General features: G+C 41.3%; 2 long non-coding RNA genes across 2 annotated transcripts; both read left to right on the top strand.

The window, feature by feature from the left end:
* The first annotated feature begins 1,428 nt into the window (after window positions 1-1,428).
* On the top strand, window positions 1,429-8,817 carry LOC142101448 (uncharacterized). Its single transcript, XR_012679011.1, has 8 exons — window positions 1,429-1,501; window positions 6,584-6,605; window positions 6,708-6,729; window positions 6,846-6,864; window positions 7,596-7,619; window positions 7,906-7,941; window positions 8,527-8,554; window positions 8,659-8,817. It is a non-coding gene; the product is annotated as an uncharacterized LOC142101448 (long non-coding RNA).
* Window positions 8,818-9,646: 829 nt separating this feature from the next.
* Window positions 9,647-17,530, top strand: LOC142101449 (uncharacterized). Its single transcript, XR_012679012.1, has 4 exons — window positions 9,647-9,687; window positions 14,220-14,273; window positions 14,949-15,000; window positions 17,359-17,530. It is a non-coding gene; the product is annotated as an uncharacterized LOC142101449 (long non-coding RNA).
* Window positions 17,531-18,705: the final 1,175 nt, after the last annotated feature.

Here is an 18,705-nt window from a genome sequence, read left to right on the forward strand (position 1 = left end):
TATCTGTGACAAACAGCCCTAGTATGTCATGTTCTCTATCTCCGGGATGTCAGTACCCTAGTATGTTATGTGCTCTATCTCCGGGATGTCAGACTGGCTATATATGAGCCTCAGAAAAGCCACAGAGGAATGAGGCAGGAAATAAAGGAGATGCCCAATCAATATTTTATTTTTATTTTTTTATATTCCCCAATTGCTAATTGGATGATCGGCAAACATTTTGTTGTTTATTTTTCTGCTTCCTTAATACACAATGGGGGAGTTCAATTGCCGGGGTTCTGGCGTGAAGCATCACATCACAGGCAATTACGGTAGAACTCTCTGCTCATTGTTCGGTGCGAGGAAAAATGAGTGGTGATTTTTTGCAAATCTCCGCAGCAAAATGGCTCCAGAACGTTCTTGAGACACTTTGCGGCTAATTGAATCCCCCCAACGCGTAAAAGTATCAGCTTCTCTGCACATGGATTTACTGTTCTGCCGCAGTAAGGTAAAACACTAGCAGGATGGAGGGGCCACCAAGGTCTATCTAGTTCTAGTAAGTATTGGTATAAGAGCAAGGACTACTGTCTTCTCACTGTGCATTTCCAGTAGTCCGTGTGGGCTCAGTAGAGCAGAGAGTGGGCCGCTGGAGGACGGGTCACATCACCACCCCCCATCCCCAAAACTGTTCCTCTGGACACGGGGATAATGGTGCAATTATACTCCAGCCAGTGACACACCTGCAGGAAGTGCGGTGATTGCTCATAGATTGTGGAGCCGTGAAGGTGGATTTAGCCACATAACGGGACCTGAATCGAACACCACCGCAGAGATGGAGAAAATCCAACTGTGTCCTCCTTCCATCTAGATACAAATACTCCATAAATGTGCATAAGTGTATACTGTATATAAATGTATATTGGGAGAAAGCTAAAATGATGGAGCTGGGATACAATTGATAAAAGCTTAACTAGAAAGTGAAGTCCAGAAACAAGTTAGTAAATTGATCTCCGAAGTTCTATTTCTAAATGCAAATTGTTATTTGTAAATCCAGAATGTACTTATGCCCATATGATTCTGAGTTAGTTACTCCGCTCTCCCTTTCGTTTCCTCTTTTGCCTGGTGAGCGTGTGCTCCTCTGGTTTGGTGAGCTGCTGGTGCTGCTGGGTGTGTCAGGTTCTCCACTGGTCTCTCTATTCTTTCTTTCTTCAGTTCTGGAGGCTCTATCTTCAAAAATACATTCATTAAAAAGGAAAAGTCCAATAAAGGGTATAGGCTGCATAACAAAACATATCAGAGCTAAAGGTACAGTCTACAGGAGACAAGGGACAGAGCTGATATAAACTATTCCAATATAGCACATATATTAATAAAATTCAAGAATGTGGTATTATTACATGTAACGCCCCCTCTGGTGTCAGTGACACCTCCTAGTGACTGAGTGTGTGGGCGGCACTAGGACCCAGAGGAGACACAGGAATGTTGCTTAGCAACATACGGCTAGTATGAGGGCATCTGTGTGGTGAGTGACAGCCGGGGACCCGGGGGGGGGGGGAGGTCCTGGGACCCCCCTGGTAATTTGGGGAGCTGGTCTGTGCCTGCTGCCACGAGGGGCCAAAGTACAACATCACTGACAATACTAGTGACATGGGGCAGATATGAGGGAGAAATTACCTCAGAATGTGGCAGGATGATAGAAAGGAGAGAAGGGGTGAGATATACCCCCCACAGAGGAGGGGTGAGAGGTATTACCCCCCCCCACAGAGGAGGGGTGAGAGGTATTACCCCCCCCCCCACACAGAGGAGGGGTGAGATATACCCCCCACAGAGGAGGGGTGAGAGGTATTACCCCCCCCCCACACAGAGGAGGGGTGAGATATACCCCCCACAGAGGAGGGGTGAGAGGTATTACCTGCCCCCCCCCACAGAGGAGGGGTGAGAGGTATTACCTGCCCCCCCCCACAGAGGAGGGGTGAGAGGTATTACCCCCCCCCCACACAGAGGAGGGGTGAGATATACCCCCCACAGAGGAGGGGTGAGAGGTATTACTCCCCCCCCACACAGAGGAGGGGTGAGAGGTATTACCCCCCCACACAGAGGAGAGGTGAGAGGTATTACCCGCCCCCCCCACAGAGGAGGGGTGAGATATACCCCCCACAAAGGAGGGGTGAGAGGTATTACCCCCCCACAGAGGAGGGATGAGAGGTATTACTCCCCCCCCAACAGAGGAGGGGTGAGATATTATATCCCCCACAGAGGAGGGGTGAGAGGTATTACCCCCCACAGAGGAGGGGTGAGAGGTATTACCCCCCACAGAGGAGGGGTGAGAGGTATTACCCCCTCCCACAGAGGAGGGGTGAGATATTATACCCCCCACAGAGGAGGGGTGAGAGGTATTACCCCCCCACAGAGGAGGGGTAAGAGATATTACCCCCCACAGAGGAGGGGTGAGAGATATTACGCCCACAGAGGAGGGGTGAGAGGTATTACCCCCCACAGAGGAGGGGTGAGAGGTATTACCCCCACCACAGAGGAGGGGTAAGAGATATTACCCCCCACAGAGGAGGGGTGAGAGGTATTACCCCCCACAGAGGAGGGGTGAGAGGTATTACCCCCACCACAGAGGAGGGGTAAGAGATATTACCCCCCACAGAGGAGGGGTGAGAGATATTACGCCCACAGAGGAGGGGTGAGAGGTATTACCCCCCACAGAGGAGGGGTGAGAGGTATTACCCCCCACCACAGAGGATGGGTAAGAGATATTACCCCCCACAGAGGAGGGGTGAGAGGTATTACCCCCCACAGAGGAGGGGTGAGAGGTATTACCCCCACCACAGAGGAGGGGTAAGAGATATTACCCCCCACAGAGGAGGGGTGAGAGGTATTACCCTCCCACCACAGAGGAGGGGTAAGAGATATTACGCCCACAGAGGAGAGTGAGAGGTATTACCCATCCCCCCCACACAGAGGAGGGGTGAAAGGTATTACCCCCCACATAGCAGGGGTTAGAGGTATTACCCATCCCCCACACAGAGGAGGGGTGAGAGATATTACCCCCACAGAGTAGAGGTGAGAGATATTACCCCTGCAGAGGAGGGGTGAGAGATAATAATGCTGTAAGACATGAAAGTGAGCTAAAATGAGATCCAAGCCCCCCTCCGCCTCAGCAGGGGACTTGGCATCTCTCAACATGGCGGATCCTCAACCAAGTGCAGCGCTCTCTGCCCATGGCAGCGCCGGACCTGTTGGGACAGTGCAGTGATAGCCACATAGCACTGTCACTGCCCACAGTCTAAAGAGTATGCCCCAGAGTGGATGAAGGAGAAATGGCCAATAATCAATTGCACATCATGGTGTAGTCTCCTCTATTATGTGGAATCCTCCACCATAAACTACTCCACAGTAAATATGCGTACCAAAAGAATCTAATATATAAATGCTTAGTGGCGTCTGTGTGTGTGTGGAAAAAAAAACCAAGTTGCAGCGCCACCTGCTGGGCAGAGTTATACACTGACCTACTAAATTCTTAGTGTGGGTGGGAAAAAAAATTCAAAAAGGGCTGAAATTTGGTAGGGCTCAAACTCATAATTTCGTGAGGTAATTTTACCTCATGAACACACATTAAAAAGGGCGCTTGCGTCGGGAAGTAACGCTCTTCCCCTGAGGAGGCCTGGGCTAGGTCCAAATGCATGACAAGAACCTTTTTAAGACCTTAAGTAGCTTGATTTGACTAGAATGCATGAGTATCATGCACGGGTTAACTTGTATATAATATGAGCTTATCTGTGTTGTGGTTTGTCTTCTTACAATGGATCTCTCAACAGTTGCTTGTATATATGGTCCTTCTAGATGTCAAATCCTTTTTCATAAGTACCAAAAAAGACAGAAATAATCGCACAATAGTGCATTATCTTCAGACATATATGGGAAACTTCACCATAAGATACCCCAAAATATATGTGCGTACCAGAACAATAAAGTATAAAAGCGTATCTCAGTAGTCTTATCCAGATATTTTTCAGAATTATAAAATCATCATCATCATCAATTTATATAGCGCCAACATATTCTGTAACGCTTTACAATAGGGGACAAAAATAGTAAACTAATAAACAAACTGGGTAAAACAGACAAAGATGTGAGAAGGCCCTGCTCACAAGCTTACAATCTAAGGAACAATGGGAGTTTGACACGGGAGGCTAAGGCTAGGTCTACATTTTGCATTTCGGCCCAGCCAGGCTGCAAAGGTAAAAGTGACTCATAAGCTAAATGATCCTGTCACACAACAATGTTGGTCAGGGGGTAGTTGTCTTGTGTGAAATTGTGTAACGGGTGGTAATAGGGTAAGGTAGTGAGGTTAAGAGGGTGGTTGAATAATATTATAAGCTTGTCTGAAGAGGTGGGTTTTCAGAGAACCCTTGAAAGTTTGTAGACCAGAGGAGAGTCTTATTGTGCTCCTCTTCATAAAATGAAGAGGAGCGCATATATGATAAATGCAAAAAGATTTAATGATCTTCAATAAAAATGCATCTACTCTATATGGCTAGATGCCAAATATAAAACATGTATATAGTGTTCCAAAACAATGCATAAACAGATTTTGCAGGCATAAAATACATAAAATATATAAAATATCAGTGTCTGAAATCAAAGTTAAATCAGACCCTCCAGCCAGCGTGATTACTGGTATATATAGACCCTTCAGACAAACGGGTATAACACACAAGAAAAAATCGCAAGTCTAGAGTAAACTTCCCTTTACAAGGCAGCGCCGCTTTAAATTTAAGCTGTCAACTCGCCGAACTCGCGGGAGTTGACAAAATCGGGGTATGATACATTTACCCCCAGATCTAGATATTCTACTTGTTTTGGATTAGATGTTACTGTAAACTTTAAATTTAACTTGTTTATGCCAATATATAGTATAAACTGTTGAAACATCCCCTTTCCATATTAGTAGAATATCGTTAATATATCTTTTGTAAAGAACAATGTTATCAGAAAATTCATTTTGATCTAGTATGTATTTCTTTTCCCAACATCCCATTAATAGGTTAGCGAAACTCAGTGCAAATACAGTGCCCATAGCAGTCCCGCATATTTGCAAATAGAAAGTGTCAAGAAATTTGAAATAGTTATGAGTTAGTATAAAATTAATGAGATCACAAATGAATATTTTATGAAATGTGGAATCTGAATCCAAAAATTGTCGACATGCCTCTATACCTTTGCCATGTTGTACTGATGTGTATAACGATTGCACGTCTATAGTTTCCCATATATAATCACTTGACCATTCAAGATCTTTAAGAATTTGTAAAACATTGTTATGTTAAAGTGTCCTTTAAATAAGATGGTTATTTTTCTACATATTTTTTAAGAAAAACATCTATGTATTCTGAGAGGTGAGAAGTAAGGGAATCTATACCCGCAATGATAGGTCTACCAGGCGGGTTCACGATACTTTTGTGTATTTTTGGCAGAAAATAAAAAATTGGAATGATCGGATAAGTAATGAGAAGATATTGGTATTCATCTTTTGTTATAATTTCCTCATACAAACCTCTTAGCAAGATTTGTCTCAATGTTTCCACATAGCATTTTGTAGGGTCTCCTTTCAGTACAATATAAGACGACGTATCACCTAGCAATTTCTCAGCCTTCTTGATATAATCTATTCTATCCATGAGAACTGTGCCACCTCCTTTATCCGCCGGTTTTATAATTAAATTTGTATTTTCTTGTAAATGTTTTAAAGATTCAGTTTCTATTCTTGTTAGATTTCTATGCATTGGGTTAGTCTGGTTGTTATAGCATAGATAGATCCTGAATTATTAAGTCCTGAAAAATGTTGAGATGGCTACTCTTCGATTCAAGAGGATACAATTTTGAGGGTGCTTTTAAACCAGATTTATTCAGAAAGTTAGAGATTATGGGCCTGATTCATTAAGGATCCTAAATTAAGAAGTTTCTTATTTAAGTCTTCTGGACAAAACCATGTTACAATGCAAGGGGTGCAAATTAGTTTTCTGTTTTGCACATAAGTTAAATACTGACTGTTTTTTCATGTGGGCGCTAATGGTAGTTGGCCGCAGGTCACTGTCCCCTTAGAGACACCAGTAACTCCTTGGTCCTTCGGTGAGGAGGGTCCCCTGACCGGCTCGGTGAGGGAGTGCAGCATGAGTTTAGAAGGGGGGCAGTCACTCTGACGCCAATTCAGCGCATGATAGTTTTGGGATGAGATCCTCATGGTTAGTGGATGTACGGTGGTTTTGTCAGTTTCCATGTTATCTGGTTATATCAGCTTGGGACCTGTCCCGCAGTGCCCTTTCTCCGCCACCATAGGTTAGTTAAAAGTAATATAATTAATAAAATATGTCCTCCAGTTTTTTGCAACTTATACATGACTCTGTGTGTTTATTTTATATAAGTGGTTAAAATTTGAAGGTGTTGTGAAGGTAAGGAGGACATACACGGTGAGCCCTTTAATATACATACTTTCGTTTTATTCAAACACTTCTGTTTTTCCTGGCGTTTATACTATCAATCATAACAGTGATGTGACTTTCTGTATGTAATAACATTCTGTCTTTTCTATTTGTAGAGACAAGAAGATGGAGATTCAGGTAAGTTATTTAACAAGATGACATATGGGATTGGTGAGGGGAATAGTACATGTTTCAATGTTTAGATTTATTCTCTACTTACCCATTTGTTTACTTTTATAGGTCAAAATCATCATAATTAAAGGTACGTTCTGAGATGTCATGTACCACTAGTATATGCCAGCTAACATTACTGAAACAGGGTTTTTTATGTAAATTTTTTCAATATACTTTTTTTAAACTATTCATTTTGTTTTTCAGAGGCCTGGCCTGAGATAAGGTAATTATATTATTAATTATATATTTTAAAACTTGGACATGTCATTTCTGGCATGTGCTCTATTTTATGTTTCTTATATTTTGGATGACTCACATAACTTGTGATTATTTCCATGAATAAACTCAGTTACACATTTGCAATACTTTGGGCCTCATGTGATGCTCTCATGACCAGATTTTCATGTTTGATCTCTCGATGGCCCATTCTTGACAAGACCATACCCCCACCTGCCCTGATTCTCATGGGGCTGTCCTGGATTACAGTGGGCATGGCCTCCCTGGAAAGGGTGGATTATGGGTAGATTGGGGTGTTGTCTTGATGGATTGGGGTCATGACCTAATGTGTCTCAATTTTTTATGTTGGGAGATTTTCAAGTATGTCACTGTTAGACGATGGTGATCACTACATTCCCTACCACTTAATGTTAATGTGACTCCTGTCTTTTCTTAAAGGTGTTGTCCACTTTAGTCCAACCACTCGCCTTAAACATTCTATGTAAAGTCCTATATAATATGTTGGCACTATATAATTATAGAGTTATAACAATTAAGATACATTACAACCAACCTGTATGTCGTACATTTTATTCATAATGTAATCAATTCAAAGTAAGCAAAATTGTACTTCACAATGTAGCAGAAAACACTTAAGAATAATGTTATAGCCGTTATATATCGCAGGTATAATATGTTTTACATTCTCAAAATCTTTTTTTACTCTATCTCTAATAGCCCTGAGGAAGATTCTCAGCCGAAGTAAGTATATCATTGTAAAATGTTGTATAAAGAAATAAGATATTGTAGGATACTAGACTCAGTAATTACTATACCTCCTATTCAACTATCTATCTATCTATCTATCTATCTATCTATCTATCTATCTATCTATCTATCTATCTAATATATATTTATCTATCTATCTATCTATCTATCTATCTATCTATCTATCTATCTATCGTAAACTAAAGTAATCTGAAGGTAGAAAGCCTCTTTACCTTATTTTTACGTTTAACTTTTTTATACTTTTTTCTTTGTCTAACAGATCGGAAGTCACATACGATCCTGTGGTGCCGTTCATGTATATATCATACAGATAAGATTGGTGCTTCCCCCTTCATATCCTCTGTACCTTTCCATCCTCCTTCTTGTATTAGTATATAACTTGTCCCTGAGCTACATACTAATCATACACCCGAATCTTCACCCTAAATACCCAGATATGCTTCGTATACCCACACTATCTCTGTAATTTGCACCTAGTATTATCAGAATGTTTTCCCTACCGGTAGGCCTCTTCTCCCGACATACGTCTCCCATTTCATTTGGTTGGGCTTTTTCAAATTGATTCTATATACAAAGAATTTGCTACTCAATTGTCATGCATCCCCTTACTGATTTGTACCTATATCTAAATTGTATAATGCAGGTCTACCTTGTAAATTAATTTGTTCAAAACTGTTTATCTGGGTAAATAAAGAATGTAATTGACTGACATGACCATTACTTCAAATGGCTTAGCAATGCCAGCCTCTCCTTGCCCATTGATTACAGTGCTGCAATTGTAATAAACCAAAGCAGCCACACAGGGCTAACAACCCTCAGATTGCCCAAATATGTGATGTGACTTCTGTAGGTGATAACATTCTCTGTCTTCTGTTTGTAGAAGGGAAGATTCAGATTCGGAGGATTCGGTAAGTTATTTAACCACTTAACATATGAGAATGGTGAAAGGAATTGTACAAGTTTCAGTATTTATATTTGTTCTCTACTTACCAATTTGTATTTACTTTTATAGGACAGCTACAGCATTAGGAGAGGTACATTCATAGATGGCACCCTGCTGTAACACTAGTGCATACCAAGCTAACATTATTACATCAGTTTTATTTTATGCAACTATTTTCAATACAATTATTCTAAACTATTCATTTTATTTTTCAGAGACATGTCGAGAGGTGTGGTAATTATATTATTAATTATATATTTTAAAACTTGGACATGTCATTTCTGGCAAAACCACATTAATATTAGCACTATCTTACAGAAGCTGATTTTTCTGTCAAAATATTTTTTGCACTCTGTTGTATGTTTCTTATATTTTGGATGACTCACATAACTTGTGATTATTTCCATGAATAAACTCAGTTACACCTTTGCAATACTTTGGGCCTCATGTGATGCTCTCATGACCAGATTTTCATGTTCGGTCGCTCGATGGCCCATTCTTGACAAGACCATACCCCCACCTGCCCTGATTCTCATGGGGCTGTCCTGGATTACAGTGGGCATGGCCTCCCTGGAAAGGGTGGATTATGGGTAGATTGGGGTGTTGTCTGGATGGATTGGGGTCTTGACCTAATGTGTCTCAATTTTTTATGTTGGGAGATTTACAAGTATGTAACTGTTAGACGATGGTGATCACTACATTCCCTACCACTTAATCTTTATGTGACTTCTATCTTTTCTTAAAGGTGTTGTCCACTTTAGTCCAACCACTCCTCTTAAACATTCTATGTAAAGTGCTATGTAATATGTTGGCACTACAGAAATATAGAATTATAACAATTAGCAGCCAGGTATTCAGAAAGTAAAGCTCTTTGCAGCTAATTAAGATACATTACAACCAACCTGCATGTCGTACATTTTATTCATAATGTAATCAATTCATAGCAAGTAAAATTGTACTTCACAATGTAGCAGATAACACCTAAGAATAATGTTATAGCAGCTATATCACAGGTATAATATGTTTTACATTCTGAATTTTTTTTTCCTCTATGTCTAATAGCACTGAGATAGATGCAGAGCCACAACCACAATCTGAGTAAGTAGATCATTGTAAAATGCTGTATAGAGGAATAAGATATTGTAGGACACCAGGCACAGTAATCACTATAGCTCCCATCCAACCCTCTATCTGACAGTCTGTACAGACATCCCATTGCAGTCTCCCTATAAGAGAGTGAACACAATTAAATTATCTATCTATCTGCTGATCTCCACACAATGTGAGGAAAACCATGAGATTTGCTAAAAGCCCAATCTACTCAGCATCTAGAGAATACCGTCCTGATGCTGGGGAGCACTGGGTCCTTCCTGGTACCCCTGGTGGTTGAAAATATAGTGGAACCTCTTGTGGCACTACAAGTGCCAGCATGCACTGATAGCCCATGACAGTTCTTGCATGTTGGCACTTGGGCACAAGTGTACACGACAAGTGTTGTCCCTGTAATAAATAAAATAACAAATAGTTGTAGTAGCCCTGTAATAAATTAAATAAATAATAGTGTCTCTGTAATAAATACATTAAAATAAATTATGTCCCCATAATTGAGGGTTGTGCCCTCTTACGAAATAATAAATTAATATTGGCGGTTTAATAAATAAATTATTATTGCCCCCATAATTTATAAGCAAATGTTGCCTCCCTTACAAATACTTACGTAAAATCTTCTTCCTATCTTGGTCTGTCGTAATCCAATGGGAAGAAGGTAATCCCCCCAAAAAATTGTATGTACCGAACAGACTGCTCTTGAGGAGAATCCAGCAAAAATAAATTAATCTCCGGTGAGCCTGGCGATTTAGTCGCCGGCAGCCGATCAGGAGTGGACTATTACACTACTCAGTCAATAACAGATGAGAGGCCGCTCGTGAGCAACTCCCCGGATTATAACAGGCTCACCGGGGATTAATTTGTTTTGCGTTGTGTGCTCCGATCAATGTGTTTTTTTTCCTCCCCATATGGATTACCGTCTTCCTACTGGATTAAGTCAGAACAAGACAGAATGAAGGTGTTAGGTAACGATATTATTATAGGTGCAACTTTTCATCCTCTGTTTACGCCGGCCAAAACAAACAATTACTATTTATTAGATAATAAATCCTGCGGTGTGGATGTGAAAACTTCATCCGCTGTGTGGCGGTTTGCAAACTGCAAAAAAACCTGCAGGTTAGTAAATCTCACCCCTGTCCTTTATTTATCATTCATATAACTGGTGAAAGTCAGTGGACATCAGGCTGCTTTTATTTCAAGTGTTAAATATTCCCTCTGTTCCAGTACTTTGGGTTACATGTGCATAACATCAAGTTAAGAATGCCTCAAGCTGCAAAACAAAATCTTGTTTTTGTTTCATCCTATCTGGGGGACACTGCTACCATGGGGTTGTATGAGGGGAGCGTGGAGTTGGCACTTAAGTAGTTAACTTGTTAAATGTAACAATGCTGACAGACCCCTCCCCTCTACAATCCCCTGCAGCCTCAGTTTAGACTAAGTGCTCAAGGGAGTTGGGCTTACTTTTTATAGCTAGGACAGTTTTTTCTTTTATTTTCTGTTTTATTGTTTTATTTTTTTAGGGAAAGTTTTTTTTTCAGATTTTTTATCTGAGGAGTGTGCTTTAGGGTATAGAGCGCTGATAAGTCGGAGCGATGGTGGCCGCCATCTTGCTGGGCATACCAAGTTCCCCCTTCAGGCACAGGAGGGGGAAATCATGGGGAAGCTGCAGACTCTCCAGTCAGGAAGGACTGAAGAAGACACAAGCAGGAAACAGGCAGGGGCGCAGCTACAAGTTTAGAGCTCCCCCACTCCTTCTGGCATACTTGGACTCCCCCAGCGCGCCAAGAATTGCCCGGGAACACAGCAGACTCTCCTCAGCAAACATAATATCGGGGACACTGCTGACTGACTCTTCTGCTTCTCAGACTTAGCTGGAAAGCTAGGTATCAATATTATATACCTTTTATATATGTCTTGAATAGAAGGCTATAGATAGATAGATAGATAGATAGATAGATAGATAGATAGATAGATAGATAGATAGTTGGTTTGTTTTTTTGAAAAGGCTGCAAGTAGTCTAAATATCATTGTATTCTACTTAGCCATATTACTTCCACTTTTACATATTGCTTGTTACATTATACAACTCTGTCATAGATTAGTTGTATATCTGTATCTAATTCAAGCTATATCTTGTGTGTTTGACATTCTATTTACTCGAGGTGTTTTCCCTTTAAAAATATGTCTGATAAAATAAAAGCACCACTTGCAAAATATTTCACCTGTTCAAAATGTAAAGTTAAGTTACCATTTGGACAAAAAGACCCTGGGGCGCTTTGTACTGATTGTGACGCAGGGGCACTCACGTCACAGGCCCAGATTAACGTTATACCACTACCGAAATACCAGCATGGGCAGCTCCTCTGACGCCACGGACCGAAAGGTCGAGAGTCACTTAAAATCAATCTATGTAGCTGCAGGAACCTCTTTCAGACCCTTGTTCTCATCGGCTTGGGTGGCCAGAGCGATGGAAGCATGGGCTGAACAGTTAGCCGAGGGATTGTAGGATTCACAATTTCTTCCTCTTGTCCTGCTTGTAAAGGAGGCGTCTGGATACTTATATGAGGCGGCCTAGAATGCAGCCTCTATTTTGTCCTCCATATAGGCTTCAGCAGTGGCAGCTAGAAGGTCCCTATCGCTGAGGTCCTGTGACGCAGATACAGAATATAAGAAATCGCTTGAAACATTACCTTATTCAGGCTAGTGTTGTTTGGGCCCAAATTGGACAACATCATTTGCCAGGCAACGGGTGGAAAAAGTTCTTCTGCCAGTAAATGTTCCCAAGGCAAGACCTCCTCAATTTGGCTAATTCTGCCAGCCCTTTCGGGGGGGCTCCTTTACTAGAGGTCAGTCGAGTAGAGGCAGACCAACGGGTAGCAGGGGACACTCTTACAGAGGTAGGTTCTCCTCTACAAGGCGTCAGTCTGCAAAGGATCCGGAAAAACCGGCACCCTGACTGTCAGCCACCCCGTCTTGCGATAGCAAGAGTGGGAGGGGGGGGGGGGCGATTGAGTCTGTTCAGGGAACATTGGTTAGCGTCCTCCCAAGACCTTTGGATTTGCAGGATTATGATGAGAGGGTACATGATAGACTTGTCAGGTCCAGCCCCACGTTACTTCTTTGCAACATCTCTACCCCGCGATCCAGAAAGAAGACAGGCGATGCGGCTTTGCATCGCTTTTCTTCTTTCTGTAGGAGTCATTTGTACGGTACCAGACAACCAAAAAACACAGGGGTTTTATTTAAACCTGTTTCTAGTCCCGAAGCCAGTTGGATCATTCTGACCCATTTTAAATTTAAAAAGCTTAAATGTACACCTGAGAGTGGACAAATTTCGCATGGAGTCCCTCCGATCAGTAATCAATGGACTGGAGGCAGACAAATTTTTAGAGTCAATAGATATAAAGGACGCTTATCTTCACGTCCCTATTTGGGAAGGCCACCAGTCACTTCTCAGATTTACAGTGGGCTCAGCACACTACCAGTTCTGGGCACTCTCATTAGGACTTTCTACAGCGCCCAGAGTTTTCACAAAAATCATGTCCGTAATGGCGGCTTGTCTTCATTTAAGAGGGGTTCAAAATAATACCATATTTAGACAACCTCCTCATCAAGGCCACATCAGCGAAACTGTTAGAACAGCACCTGGCTCTGACCATCAGGATCCTGGAGGACCATGGATGGTTAATAAACTTGGATAAATCTCAATTCATTCCCTGCCAGCGGATGACCTTCCTGGGGCTCATCATGAACACCAGAGAGAAGAAGGTGTTTCTTTCGGAGGACAATGCCAGGTCGTTACGAGAATAACTTCACAGGCTTTGGTCACGCCGAGTCCAACCATTCACTTAGGCCCTTTCCGACGTCAGGACTTACCTCGGCTGACTTTAACGGCATGGCTGTTGAGGCCAACCTTCGGCAGGCTAGAGGATTCTCTCCTAGAGTTGTGAACACATTGCTATATTAAAGTAATTCTATCGTTTTCAGAATAAGCATTGCCCAAGTGATTGTATTGTGTTTCCAACGCACAAAGTAATTTATTTTAGCAGATGTAACATTTAACAGTTCAATACATGATTATAATACAGTACAGCCAATACCAAAAGGTAAATACATACCGCTGCATTCGCATGCGCTCGCTGCGCTCCCACGGGTACCAGTGGACAGTATATCACTCTAGAATACTGTGGTCAGAGTAGACTGAAACCAGTGGGATCACAGCTATATCCTGACTATTGCATATACATCAGCTATGTCCAGGGGTATTGTGCTTCTTGTGAGGCTGAATTGTCCTGATTAACACAAAGTTCCTCTGAGGTCCTCTACATTATTCATCAGGGGAAGAGTAGATTCTACAAAGCACCTAATGGTCACGTTTTCTGCTCCAACAACTATTTACATGTCAAACACGTACACAGTACAGTTACACTGTAAGTTCCTTCTGTTCTATAAAATCTTTGAAATTGGCGCAAAACCAAAACCCGTCCTTTATATATCAACATATGTGTTTTGTTTCTTTGCAGAACCCCAGAAAGGTGGACATGCAGATGGCTTAGGTCCAAGCTGCCAAAAATAAAGTAAGTAAATAAATACCAGGCAGGATATAGACATTAGAATTCATCAAACTATAATTCATGTACAATAACAGTAAATGATTTTCAGTGGTTCAGCCATAACATGTCCTCTTTAAGGCAAAATTTTTACCACTACAAATGGGCAAAAAAAATACAGTATAGAAAAAAGTGAGAGATCAAGAGGTTTCTTCTATAAGGCCAAACATATTGTTTAGTCACACATTTGCTCATTGGGATATATATATATATATATATATATATATATATATATACACAACATATAAATAATTACAAGGGGGGTTATGGATTATAGGGGTAGAGTGTTTCGGGAAGCTGTTAGAGTATTTATGTACATGTTATGGCTAATGGTAAAAGTTGTGTAACGTTTTCATTATCCAGCTAATGTAATGTAATATAATATAATGTTCCACCTTCAGATTCTCTACATTGTAAATCAGGGCTGTGGGCAGAGCACATTCTGCAAATCACACATGTGGCCTCTTTCCTACTCCATCCACTAGTTACATAAAACACATACACAGTACACTTACACACATTTACACATGATAGTATGTTTTCTTCACAGTGATAGAGCTGCAGTTCTATAGAAACCTTGCTAATTAGTACAAAACAAAGTCCTGCCTTCATGTATTAACAGATGTGTTTGCTTGTTTGCAGAAAGCCAAAATGGAAAGTAAAGCAATTTCTAAGATATGTATTTGCCCCACGAGTAAGTAATTATTAGAAAATGTTCCCTTCTGTACTAGAATCCAACAAATTAGCTTCAACTTTTTATTGTTTTCAGATTTTCAGAGATACTTGTAGGAACATACTTTCATGTACAATAACAATAAATACTATTCAGTGTCGGATGTGGAGGTAGAGAAGGAAAAGGTGGACGTGGTAGACGTTAAGGAGCAGCAGGAGGAGGAGATTCCTCTTGTAGTTCCCTTTTACCATTAGTAACCTGCCGATACTGATCGCTCCTACTGGTGTGACTTGTCCACCAGACACTGACCGACTGTGAGTGCCAACTGCACACTAGTTGTAGGAGAGTAGTCACTGGCACCTGGGTGTTGTGTATAGCTGCTGCAGCACTTCTTTGCTGGTGACTGTGGCTGGTTACCAGGATCAGGAATGCAGGGTAGCAGACAGGTCACAGTATTATACCACATAATATATACATTATGCAGAATCTTGTAGGAAGGATAGTTTTTATTGCTCATAAATACTCCTTACAAGGACTGTTACACAGCCCGATGTGGGTGAGATGTTCACCCAGATGGGACACAAGAATGTACATCCACAATACAGCAACGCGATCTTTATATAGAGCCAAAACCAGTATCCACTCCACTGCCACACATTCAAGGTAAGCACTAAAAACTGGACAAACATCTGAGTGAATGTTTGAGCAGAGTGGCCAATGTGGGAGAGGCTAGACTTCACTTAGCCAACCAATCAGGACTTGACAGGCCAGGGGCAAATGGACAGAGGCTTTATGCTTGCGTGCAGTTCATTTCTTCCCTGACCAGTCACAAAGGCAGAACTCCGGTAAAACATGATAGCTTCCAACACAGGGATATTACCTGCTAATGCTTAGCATCAGGGTGCAGCCAGTGGCGGATCCAGGGGGGGGGGGGGGCGATCGGGGCGATTGTCCCCCCCTAGCAGGGGCTTGCTGCCGGCGGCTGTACACTATGTGCAGGTTCGTTCGCAGAGAGAGTTAGGGAGAGAGTCCTGCCCAACTGCTCTGATTAACACAATCAATAACTCTCTCTGCCGAACGGACCGGCACATAGTGTGCAGCCGTCGGCAGCCTTAGGTGTCAAAAAGGGGGCGGGGCTAAATCGCCCCCTGTACAATTAAGTTCTGGATCCGCCCCTGGGTGCAGCTCTAGCCCGGTAACGTGTGATTTCCACATCTGTATGTTCCATCATTGGAACATTTTCCCTATTATCTCTAAGACTCATATGGACCCCTGGGAGTAAATGTATCAATCTCCGTTTTTTTCAACTCGCGGGAGTTCCGCGAGATGATAGTTTAAATTTAAAGCGGCGCTGCCTTGTAAAGGGAAACTTCCCTTTAAAAGGCAGCGCCGCTTTAAATTTTAGCTGTCATCTCGCGGAACTCCCGCGAGTTGAAAAAAACGGAGATTGATACATTTACCCCCTGGTATGAATTCAAACTAAGGAATAGTGATGATTAAGCCAACACCACCCACACCTGGCCTCAGACCAGATGCTAATTAACATGTAATTTCCTGTCTCAGTTTTACACCATGCGGTTGTCATATTACCTTAGAAATCAATACACATTTAGCATCTATAATATAATAATATACCAGGCGTATTGTATAATAGAATATTATACATCAGGGCTGCTGTGCCAGTAAGAGAAATACATTTATACAATAAGTTATTTCTTCTCAGTTGCATGTGGGGAGGTAGATCCAGCCACAAACACCAGCAAATTAATATTCTACATTACATATAATAGATTACATACATTTAACATGTTGCACGGCTGTTACTATCTGCATTTCATGCCAAAATGTTGCATAATATAAATGAGTGTATATGTGCAACCTCATATGTTATCTGGCATTTTACAATCTCTCCACCAGCAGTGCAGAATGATTTGTCCATGTGGAAATATTCAACCCATTTGGTAGCTTTATCTGACTTTATCTAAGATTTCAATCTCCAAAAGGAGTCTTCTCTTAATTCATGTTACAATAGGTAACTGCAGACTTTGAGGGACGTGTGAATCAACCCATTAGGCAACTGGAGAAACAAATAAACGCATTTTACTAAAAACTTTTCCAAAATTGATTAGGACACATTTGAAGAAGCAATGATATCCCGAGAAACTTCAGTGCTATAGGCCCTCAAGGACGGACGTGTTGTATTTTCTGAATATGTTCAAATTGTGCCTTTATAAGCATATTAATATTCTAATAAATATACACTTTTAAAGAAATGCTGAAAATAGAGTTAGAGCATGTGATGTTATATTAAGAAAACAAAAATAAATTCTATGTGACATTTATGGTTAAATTAAATATGTTGCTTCTTCTCATACACAGAGACGACCAGAGACCGCCCCGTGGGGGATTCGGGTGCTACTTATGGCCATAATTTGTGGGACAATTATTATATTTTTTTTTTAACATTATTAAATTTATTTTATAGTTTTACAAAAAGTTTGATTGTATTTATTTAAATACATTACATTAATTCTTTATAAAGAAGTGACAATATCTGATTGTATTATTTTTTAGATATTATATTAGTTTTCATAATGAGCTAACATAATGCTGTACTACATTGTCAGTCATACTGTATAGAAAAAATAACAAAAGCAGTCTATTCATTTTACACCTTTCTGACACTTTTCTTCACCCCTTTATTGAGCCTATTTTGGCACTTTTTGGGGTGGCCACATTCCATCATCAATGTTAGACATTTTTCTGTGCAGTAATATCATCATCATCTGTTTATGAGGCTCCACAGATTACGCAGCGCCGTATAATCTGTTATACACAAACAGAACATAATACAAATAAATAATGGAACGAGAGAAGAAACAATAGCAGAAGACTCAACTTAGAACATAAAGAAACATTTACAGGAGGACAAGGAGATGAGGACATCAGGTGAGAGGTAGAGAGGGCCCTGCTCATGACAAATAACATTCTAGATGGCCACGAAAACAAACAGAGACAAATGGGGGTGGTGGAAAATGAGTGGAATTGGCTGGTGGAGCGTGCAGAGGAGTTGTCTTAGGATGGGAAGGGCTAGGCATGTGTGCAGAGGTGAGCTTTGTGGGAGCACTTGAAAGATTGGAGGTTGGGCACGGAGCTCCAGAGGTAGAGAGCTTTGTGGGTGAAGTTGTGCAGACAGAACTGTGATGTGGTGATAGGAGAGGAGCAGAGGGTTAGGTCGATGGTCATTGGCAGAATGGAGGGGCCCCGAGCGAGAATATTTCTTGACAAGGTCAGATGGAGGAGGAGGAGGCTTAAAGAGGACTTTATAGTTGAGGGTAGGATTTAATTTTAGATAAATTGGAAGCAAATGGAGGCTGTGCAGAGAGACACAGCAGAAGAGGAAAATCGGGAGAGGAACATTAGATGTGATGCCACATTCAGGACAGATAGCAGGGGAGGCAGACACTTCTAATTTACCCATTTTGTCCTACTTGCTGTATGGTGCTGTAGAATACTTGGGGAGCCATAGGAATAGACAGTGATATTACAATAATAATAACAAACAATATCCCATTTTTCCAGCTGACGAGGATCAGGAGAAATGATACAAAGTCTGATGTTTTTGCTGAACAATCTATGATTATTTTTTTTTTTACAAAGGTTTGAGGAACAAGAATTCCCAAGATCACTGTTGTTAGATGATGAGAGTCAGAAACATGGACAGAC

This window comes from Mixophyes fleayi, chromosome 9 (assembly GCF_038048845.1).
Source record: "Mixophyes fleayi isolate aMixFle1 chromosome 9, aMixFle1.hap1, whole genome shotgun sequence".
Classification (NCBI taxonomy): domain Eukaryota; kingdom Metazoa; phylum Chordata; class Amphibia; order Anura; family Limnodynastidae; genus Mixophyes; species Mixophyes fleayi.